The following is a 10,779-nucleotide window of genomic DNA, read 5'->3' as shown; positions in this document are numbered from 1 at the left end:
CCTATGGACATGGGGGCCTGTTGGGAGTTGTAGTTCCATCCCCTCACACCCACCACCACCGCCATCCCTATGGACATGGGGGCCTGTTGGGAGTTGTAGTTCCATCCCCTCACACCCACCACCACCGCCATCCCTATGGACATGGGGGCCTGTTGGGAGTTGTAGTTCCATCCCCTCACACCCACCACCACCCACCACCACCACCACCACCGCCATCCCTATGGACATGGGGGCCTGTTGGGAGTTGTAGTTCCATCCCCTCACACCCACCACCACCGCCATCCCTATGGACATGGGGGCCTGTTGGGAGTTGTAGTTCCATCCCCTCACACCCACCACCACCACCACCACCGCCATCCCTATGGACATGGGGGCCTGTTGGGAGTTGTAGTTCCGTCCCCTCACACCCACCACCACCGCCATCCCTATGGACATGGGGGCCTGTTGGGAGTTGTAGTTCCATCCCCTCACACCCACCACCACCGCCATCCCTATGGACATGGGGGCCTGTTGGGAGTTGTAGTTCCATCCCCTCACACCCACCACCACCGCCATCCCTATGGACATGGGGGCCTGTTGGAGTGATTTCGACGTTGGTGAGTATGTGGACTGCATGCATGGGTTGGGGTCTGGGAGATGTGTCTTCACAGTTGTGTGAGGCACACCATGTAGTAGTGCTCGTGGTGCTTGGTTTGTACTTACCAGCCTCTTCTCCCTCAGGAAGTCCATCAAGGCTCTCAGGGTGGATGATGGTCATCACCTTGTCCTCCCACTCGGTGTAGGGTAAGGGCTCCGGAGGGGTTCCACCGCCGGTGTGATTAGCCCGGAGATGGTTCTTGGCTCGTATGGCTTTGACTCGGGTCTTTAGATCGTGCCACCGCCTCTGGATGTCCTGCTTCGTCCTCGGGACGCTCCCGGAGGCATTCACCCTGGTGACTATCCGGTCCCACATGCTGTTTCTCCTGGCTATGCTGGTCTGCTGCACTAGGGCCCCGAATAAGTGGGGTTCCACACGGATGATCTCATCTACCATAACCTTCAACTCGGTGTCAGTGAATTTGGGGTTTTTTTTTGGTGCCATGGTGTGTGGTGCTCGGGGTGTGGGTTTGCGTGGATGGGGAGGTGCAGGTGTGTGGTGTGTAAGAATGGTGTGGTGGAAGTTTGTGTGGTGGGTGTGTTTGGGTGTGGGTTGTGTGAATGCTATTTCTCTTTGGTCTCAGTTCAGTGGTGTGTCCTGCTAGCAGCTATGCTGTGATGCAGAGGAGTTGTGGAGTGGGTGGGAGTTCTTTTATGGTGTGTGTCTAGACCGTGTCTGAATGGGTATTGGCAGTCAGGTGCTAGGTGGGAGTGTTGCCAGGTGTGGATTGTGTGGTGCTTGGCGGTGGATCATTGTGTGTTGTGATTGGTTTGGATGTTTGCGGTGGGTGGGCGTTTTTTTTCGTGTGTTTGGTGATTAACTTCCGTGCCAATGTATGGCATTGGTTTGACAGTAGGGATGTTGTTTGTGTTGTCGTTCCGCTGTGGTGCACGGATTCTCGGTGCATTTGTACCGCTGCGGACGTGGATGGCGGTGACTACCGGGGTACTTGCGGAGTTATCCTAATAGCGGACACGGACATTGCGCAGGTATCGCGGGGGTGGTGGATGTATTCGCGGTCATGTGCGTACGCGGCGGTCGGTGTTTTTACTGTTCCGTCCGCCTGCCGCGGACTCAGGTGTACTCCGACCGCCGCGGACGGGGATTGGTGTGCTCCGTACGCCGCGGTCGGCGTTTTTTGCATGTTTTATCCTAATTGCTGTTGCGGATTTTCCGCGGACAGGTCCGGAGTATCTAGCCACCTTCCGCGGCGGACGGTACACGTTTCCGTCCGCCATCCTAATCGACCCCATAGTGTGGATAAAATCGATGCAGCGCCGCCTCCTCAGCAAAGAAGCCAAGCCCACCACTGGGCCTGCGCGGGAGAGAGGACACTTCGATGCAGCGCTGCCTCCTCAGCGAAGATTTCCCCAGCGAGGGGCGGCCGCGCAGGCGTCGTCCCAATTGCCGGTTCCCCACTCTTGGAGGGAGTCGCGGTGCACCACAGGAGGGCGCTCCTAGCCCCAATTCCACACACCAAAGCCTCACGGAGCTTCCAGCCCGATGACACAGGGCAGGCGACCCCCCTCTACAGCAGCGCCCCAGCGAAAACGTTCAAAGGGATCAGCGGCGATGAGTCCTCCCAGCGCTCTTCAGCACAGGTAATTCTGGGCAGGCATTTGCTATCTACCACCTCGCAGTATCCCCGACAGTAGCAGTGACACTAAGGGGGGGGGGGGCAAGTTCTTCACAGTCTTTGCTTTAGAGACGCAGCCAGCCAGTGCCCTCAGGGCAGCACTCACCACCACATTTGAAAGGAGCAGTACTCTTCAATCAGCACAAGCTCCAACAGTTGCTCGGGGACAATCCAGTGAGGGGGGGGCGGCCCCCTTCCTTACTGTGGAGACACCAGGGCAAGATTCAATTGATTAATATCTAGGGCAGGGCCAGGTCTATGGGAAGGGGGGCGATGACAGCGGCAAGGAAGCAGCCCCTAGGAGCAGTCAACCCTCTCATTGCCCTATCCCCCTAACGCAACAGCCTGTACTCCAGCCAGCCCAACAGTGTACAAAATGGCCACCCAGTGTCCTCCCTTATATAGCCTAGCCCCAGGTCACTAGAGTGGGCCAGAAGGTTCTAGATTCCCTTAATGCTATCCTATGGGCCAAATCTCTGAGGTAACTCCTGACAGGGCAACCATCTTAGAAAGCTTATCTAGGCCACCATTTTAGAAAAGGCGCACCTGCGCCTCAGCACTGGTTAGCAGTGATGAGGCGCCCGGAGACCTAAGGCCACCACACAAAAATGTAGTAGACAAAAAGAAAATGGAAGGCAAAAAGGGGAGACAAATAAGGAGGGACCACCCAAAGGACTGACAGGTCTAACAGTCCCCATCCTAAAAAACTCACACTGGACCCTACTTCCGCTGAGAACTATAGACCCATATCCAACATCCCACTCCTAGCCAAAGTTCTGGAAAAACGTGTGCAACAGCAGCTAAGCCTACACATCAACAGCATTTACCTGTTAGATGACTTCCAATCCGGGTTCAGATCGGGACACAGCACGGAAACCACCCTCCTCCACATCGCGGATGACGCCCTTCAAGCCCTCGACCAAGGCAAAACCTGTCTCCTAATCCTCCTAGACCTTTCCTCTGCCTTCCACACGGCTAACCATCAATTTCTCCTTAAACGTCTTAAACTCAGGATGGGGTTGGATGAACTGTCCTTGAATGGTTCAGATCGTTCCTCCAAAACTGCTCACAGAGAGTCCTCATCAACGGTAATCTATCCGCCCCCTCTCCGGTTACGGTTGGAGCCCCCCAAGGATCAACCCTCTCCCCTACCCTCTTCAATCTTTACCTTGAACCTCTCACCGAGGTGCTTCGTGCCGCCAATATCTCCTACCTTATGTACGCTGACGATACACAAATCTACATAAAAATCTCTTCCCTAGGACATTTTCTCCCCGAATGAGGCCCTGAAGCTGACAGTCCATTGGCTCACTGCCAACCAGCTTAAACTCAACGCAAATAAAACGGAATTTCTTCTGATCTCCCCACCCAAACCCAATCCAGACATCCAGGAATAGATCAAGACCATCATAGCACTAAACTGCCCTCCTACCATTGTTGACTCGGCAAAATCCCTTGGAATAACCCTGGACAGCAGCCTGAACATGCGTGGCCATATAAACTTGATGGCCAAAACCTTCTTAAAGGGTAAATACCTTGCCTAATGAACACGTTACATTATTATCTTTCTATGGACGATACCTATTCCTGCACTCCTGGGCATCCCCCCAAGAGTTGAGACTATGTGCCTTCTTGTATAATGTATCTACCTGTTTTAATTTCTTTCCCACATGTAGCCGGGACTTTAGACTGCGTGTTTTCTTGCATTATGTATCCCCTATTTTACCAAATTGATCCCTCCCTTCCTAACGCTTTGTACACCACCCTTAATACAGTAAAGCGCTATGATACCGTCACGGGTCTGGTTCACGCTCTATAATACTATAAAATAAATAATAAATAAATAAAACGCCATACTACCTAGTAACCAACGGTAAAACGCCATTTTAGTGTAGTTCCTATATTCCCAATAGGCTCTACACATTGGAATAATATAAACAGCAGTGTAGACGTAGGACTGAGGCCGACTAGGTCTCTACTGACTATATTAGACTTAATTAGTTTTTCCAGCTAGCTCAGAGGTCACTAGAAAGTTTCTCGAATAAACGAGGAGGAGTTTAACTTCCCTGGATAGACAAGAAGGGATTAGCTTCTGACAGCCATATAACATGACAACTTTGCTCCCTCAGAATAAGAGTGTATCTCTAGAGTCGTGTGAAAACAATAGACAACTATTTCACTCAGTCAAAGGTGCATACTTAGTTTCACCAGAGTGCAGAGAATAGAGAGACGGGCGTTTTCAATAAAAGGTGTTATTTATTGAGCAGTCTTCTTTCTCATGCAAGAGAAATGAATTGCCACAATTGCAATACTTAAAGTAAAGTAAAGTGCGTACAGTAAAAGGAGTATTATAAAATAATACTGTAAAAGCATTGATATGGTTTCTTAGCCATATGATACTTTAAAATAGATAAAATATATACATAAAAACATTGACTAACGTACTCAAGTGGTGCTTCGAAATACGCCTACCCCGGTGTACCTGACCTAAGCCTAATATGTGGGAAGGAGTAAGTAAGTAGCAGTTTAAGTTAAGTTGGTTTTGCCAAGGAATCTGAATCAAGAATTCTCTTAAGGGTTTAGTCAGCTCCGTATCTGGGTAATAGAAAGCAGGAGGTCTGGTATCTCTCTCTCAGGACTTGATATCCCAGCAACCCGCAAGGGTATCTGGAAACACCGGAGCTGGATTTCTCGGCAGGAGAAAAGACAGCGTCTCTCTCAGTGCGTCAAAAGGGAGGGGCGGCGTCCGTGGGCTCTTGGTATATTTATACCTGAAAGGTGCCGGGTTTGATGTAAGGTTGGACATAAGACGTCAATAAAGATGTCACTAAGAACTGGCCATTCTTTCAGTGCTCGCAGGAGTTCTTGGACAAATCAAAACAGGAGCATGGGGAATTCCCAGGTTGCTGGAGGTTTGATTTGTTTAAAGAACGCGTTGTACTTTCTAGGAATCTAGCTAAGTAGCCTTGCCTGATTTGGACTGCGTGGGCTATGACTAAATGTGGATATGGTTCTTATGCCTTTATAAGGATATTATTTATTATAACCGTATAAGGGCATAAATCGGGAATATCGAATTAGGGTCCTAGATAGAAAAACAACACCATACTACCTAATAACTAACAGTAAAACGGCATACTACCTAATTACCAACAGTAAAACGCCATACTACCTACTTACCAACATTAAAGCGCCATACTACCTAGTACCCAACAGTAAAACGCCATACTACCTAATAACCAACAGTAAAACGCCATACTACTTAGTAACCAACAGTAAAACGCCACACTACCTAGTAACCAACAGTAAAACGCCATACTACCTAGAAACCAACAGTAAAACGCCATACTACCTAGAAACCAACAGCAAAACGCCATACTACCTAGTAACCAACAGTAAAATGCCATACTACCCAGTAACCAACAGTAAAACGCCATACTACCCAGTACCCAACAGTAAAACGCCATACTACCTAGTAACCAACAGTTAAACGCCATACTATCTAGTAACCAACAGTAAAACGCCATACTACCTAGTAACCAACAGTAAAACGCCATACTACCCAGTACCCAACAGTTAAACGCCATGCTATCTAGTAACCAACAGTAAAATGCCATACGACCTAGTAACCAACAGTAAAACGCCATACTACCTACTACCCAACATTAAAACACCACACTACCTCGTAACCAACAGTAAAACGCCATACTACCTAGTACCCAACATTAAAACACCACACTACCTCGTAACCAACAGTAAAACTTCACACTGCCTTATGATCTTCAATAAAATTTCACAGTACCAGATAACCAACAGTACATGGTTGACACTGCCCTGCTTGACTGTTCATAAACAAACCTTGCTGTGTATTTACTGTCAGTTGATGATGAGCGAGCGTAGCTGGTATAAGGGCTGTCTTCATTTTAAACGTGTGATGCTTTAAAGAAAAAAGAAAATGAAGTGAAGAATTGAACACAATTTAGAATTTGACTGGGACTTTTTGTTCATATGACAATATTGATGTGAATCACTTCTGTTCTGTATTATAGTTAGTCTCATGGCTTGATTTAGATCTGGGATGGTGCAATGAGCTAAAAAACGGTGTTGGATCTAGCCCTGATCTCTTGACTGGGTGAGAGTATTCTGCTTAATTCAGAGACTCTGTCCATCACCACCCCTTGTTGTAAATATTTTTGTCCACCCTAAGCGTGGAAGGGTATACTCAGATGTGAGTCCCTTGCTCATTGCACCATCAGGATTCAAGCAAGCCGGGCCGAAGACGGCTGTAATGCCAGAAACCGGTCCCCGGAAGCTTGTTTCCTTCCCAGTGTAAGAATTGGCTTTTGTAGTCTGGTCTGCCCTGTTCCCATGATGCACTGGGCCAGGGACAGACTAATTTGCATACAGCCAGGTTCTGAAACTGGGATGGTGCAATGAGCTAAAAAACGGTGTTGGATCTAGCCCTGATCTCTTGACTGGGTGAGAGTATTCTGCTTAATTCAGAGACTCTGTCCATCACCACCCCTTGTTGTAAATATTGATTTAGATCACGGCGGATGGGCTACTCCATCCTAACAGTGATGGATATCCTACGGGATTCATATTTCGGCGGACAGGATATCCGTCAACGTTGTGGTGGAGTAACCCATCTACCGAGATCTAAAACAGTCTGTAAGTGTTTGACTACAAAAGACAACAGGAAGGGGCAGAAAAGAGGTCTGAGGTAAGATGAAAGCCCATTATGTAGTTTCTCATATTACTAAATTCTTTGTTTTCAACAGGATCTTGCCGAATGGATTGTTCTATTAGGAAGACATTCAAAACTGAGGAGATCCACCATTGCTTGGGAGAAGAAGGTAAATGAATTCCTTTAAATGAAGAATATTTAGAAATGTGTGTGGCACTTTGTGGAGTGTGGTGGGATATTAGTGAGTCTGGTTTCACAAGGACAGACATGTGCGACAGAGAGTGCTTGAGAGAGTGCAAGATTTGCAAAGCAGGATTCAATTCTTTCAAACCAAATGTGTAAAGTCAGTGGTTGAAAATGGGCTGACTACTTCATGTATTCGAAGCTTTGTGTAAGACCACTGATATCAACCAAGGACTCAGTGTGTCTTGAAAATATTAGTTGCGGTTGTGTGTGGAGGATAGCCTCAGCGCATGGATTCTGTTGCCAAGCCAGGGCCCAGGGCAATATGTTGCTGTCCTCAGAAATCAGGAACTTCACGCATGGAGAGCTCTATGTACAACCGTTTATAAATCTTAATGGGAATGGTCCTAGAACAAGAGGCTCAGGTTCCTAAGTTATTGTTATTGTTATTGTTAACTGCAGCTTGTATAGCACCAAATCACCTACAGGTCTCAAGGCGCTTTTTGACAAAAGGAAGCCAAGCTAACAAAAGAACAGAAGCACAGAGCTATACCCCTAAATGGAGCCTAAAGCTTCTCTGAACAGCAATGTTTTTAAGGATTTCCTAAAATGCAACAGGTCAGATTCTTTACGAAGAGATTCAGGAAGTTTGTTCCAAACCTGTGGGACAACCACCGAAAAAGATCTACCACCCTTCGTAGCTAATTTATAGCGAGGGCAGGACAGTAGTTGAGTATCTGAAGACCTTAATGATCGTGTCGGTTTATAGATTCCGAGACGTTTTTTAATATAAGCCGGAGCTTGACCATAAATTGCCTTATGGGCAATGCACAAGCTTTTAAACTCCACCCGTTGTTTTATGGGGAGCCAATGCAGCTTGCACAACAATGGTGAAGCATGAGTGCGTCTAGGTAGCCGAAAAATCAGCCTAGCTGCATCGTCCAAGACCACTTGCAGTCTCTTTATCAGAGTTTGGGGGAGACCCAAATACAGGGCATTCCCGTAGTCAAGTCTCGAAATGATTGAAATAAGTGAAGGAATTAATCCTTTGACGCATGCCACACTGTGTGGAGATTGCCCGGCTTGAGGTCAGCGTGGCGTCTGGGAGGGTGACAACCACAACTCTGGTGCTCAGGTCCCATGGGATGCTCCTGAGTTGAACACTGCTTGGATGGAGACCATGAAGCTCTCTTCAGGTTGGTACTCACTGGCTCCTGGATCAAAAGTTGTTGTTGATCGCTCCAACCGCGGGACACCAACTCTCTACTCTGTTCATCTGTTGGCAAAAGGGTTATTGGAGGGAAATAAAGTTTGCCTCGAGTTTTTCATGACTAGGTTTTACGATTGAGACACAAGTCCACTATCGTCAACTGCTCAACCCACCAGAAGCCGGATGTCACCTGGTCCATAGAGTTGTGGGTGCAAGTGACTGTGTGGAGCCAGAGTGAGCCTACTCACCCGCTGCCACTCAACGCTCATGCCCACCCAGATCTCAAAATCCAAAATGACTGCAGTGCATACATTGACACCTCAGTGCATCAGAAAAGGGATTCCCGACAATCCATCGATGCTCCCGCGGCTGCCAGCCCAGAGGACGAGGCACGCCTCATTACAAAAAAAACATACAGAAGCAGCTGGCCTCCATTCCATGTCCCTGTTGATGAAAGATCTGCCAGCTACATGTGGTGGGAGTTTTGAGATCCCTAGCTCTTCCATATATGCAGCAGAAAATGTAGACTTTGCAGGATGGGTCCATAGGAATCTGAAAGTAAACATGGAGATAAAGTTGTTGCTTTGGGCCAAGGGGCTGCTGGAAGAAGGTGGCCCTGCTATTTGCAATTCACATCTCAGGCACGCCTCCTGCGACAAAGTGCTGGTCGCAAGGACTGCGGTTCTATCTCTTTAAAGTGCTGCTCTACCTGGGAATGTTCCCCCAGCGAGACGGATGTGCCAGTCATAAGAAACTAAAACCTAAGAGTCCATCTCCAGTTTTCTGGCATTGTCTGGAACCTCCATTGAGTCAATAAATATCTTTGTTTGATTTCCTTTATGTTGTAATATGTTGTCTGCTTCCACCCCTACACCAACCACATGCTGATCCACACAGCATTAAGGGGAAAACAAATTTGGGATGCAGAAACAAATAACAATTGTGGGGCATCTGGTGGACAGATGACTTTCTCCGCTATTATTTGTCATATCTTTGACAAGCGTCGATAGAGGGATTCGTTTTCTTAGGATAGTTTTATCTCAGTCATGATTGGATGGTGCGAGGGTCTTGGGTACTCACAGCACTGATAATCCCATTCTCTGCCCCATGGTTTCTTACATGGGGTCTTTACTGGACGCCCTGCAGATGATAGACACATAGATAGGAACAACCACAAGTTACATCGGTCAGTTGACAAACCTAGCTCAAGCCACCAGAGTTGGACTCTAGTGGATAGGTAGGGTTTTGGAGACACACCGACTGCACAACCTAACGCCACCAGCAGAATGATCATGGCATGTGGTGCAGCTATTCTATTAAAGCAAGGTACCCCCTAATGCTACTTATGAGGTCTGGGAGAAGGGGGAAAGGCCACAAAAATACAATGATAATCCCCCACTTGACCTATATTCTTTTAGACTTGACTTAACACAGCTCTAATGGGCATCTCATCCTATATGAGTCAAGGCACAATACAAGAAATCATTTCAACATTTTATTCAGAAATACTAATTTCTTTTCCTGAATTGATAAGTGTTTTCATATTTCATTATACATTTATACAAAAGTGACACAAGAATATCCTTTTAAATAGTTTGCAAATGCATTTTTTGAAAGAAAAACTTTTTTTAAAAATATATGTTTATAAGACATCACAAACAATGAGACAAAACATTTGTAAAATACTGTACATTAAATGCACTTCCTATAACTAGTTACTGACTCTTCATAACCCCATCCAAAGAAAAAATGAACCTCATCACATCCTACCACACCTCTCATTCCAACGCATCCTCACCATAACCAAACATACAAACTCTCATTCAAAACCACATCAATTTCCCAACTAACAAAGGCGTGCTAATGAGACACATGGTAGAAATCCCTTTCAACTGTCCATGGTATTTCCGCCAGCCGGGAATATGTCATGCCAACGTACGTTTCGGTAATGGCGCCTGTTGAAATGATTTTTTGTATTGTGCCTTCACTCATGTAGGATGAGATGCCCATTAGAGCTGTGTTAAGCCAAGTCTAAAAGAATATAGGTCAAGTGGGAGATTATCATTTTATTTATGTGGTGCAGCTATACCATGAAGGACCTGCCAGAACCTCAGGAGGAGAAGGTGACATTGATCTCAGGTGAGAAGATATGCAGAAGAAAGAGGTGACTCTTCCATGTGTCCAAACTTGACTACCAAGGAGTATATGGGTCCAACAGGCCAGCAGTGGAAAGGCTGCTTCAGGACAAAGCCATCTCACTGGAATAGAGCAATCCTCAGCACAGGAAGCTGGCAGAACAGGAACACCACCAGGGACCGATAGCGGCACACCAGCCGTGCAGATCGGAGCACTGCTGCAGGAGTCTCTTCTGATGGGAAGTCAAAACTACTAGCAGCAAATGGCACCAACAGGCGACCTGTGGGACA

General features: G+C 47.1%; 1 long non-coding RNA gene across 1 annotated transcript in view; it reads left to right on the top strand.

Annotated features, from left to right (window-relative positions):
* The first annotated feature begins 7,058 nt into the window (after positions 1 to 7,058).
* The window catches only part of LOC144767883 (uncharacterized), a 99,333-nt gene continuing 95,612 nt past the window's right edge, over positions 7,059 to 10,779 (top strand). The window contains exon 1 of the long non-coding RNA XR_013598372.1: positions 7,059 to 7,129. This is a non-coding gene — a long non-coding RNA (uncharacterized LOC144767883). The remainder of the gene's footprint in view (positions 7,130 to 10,779) is intronic.

This window comes from Lissotriton helveticus, chromosome 7 (assembly GCF_964261635.1).
Source record: "Lissotriton helveticus chromosome 7, aLisHel1.1, whole genome shotgun sequence".
Taxonomy (NCBI): Eukaryota; Metazoa; Chordata; class Amphibia; order Caudata; family Salamandridae; genus Lissotriton; species Lissotriton helveticus.
The sequence above is the reverse complement of the archived record's forward strand: the minus strand, read 5'-3'. Positions and strand labels throughout refer to the sequence as shown.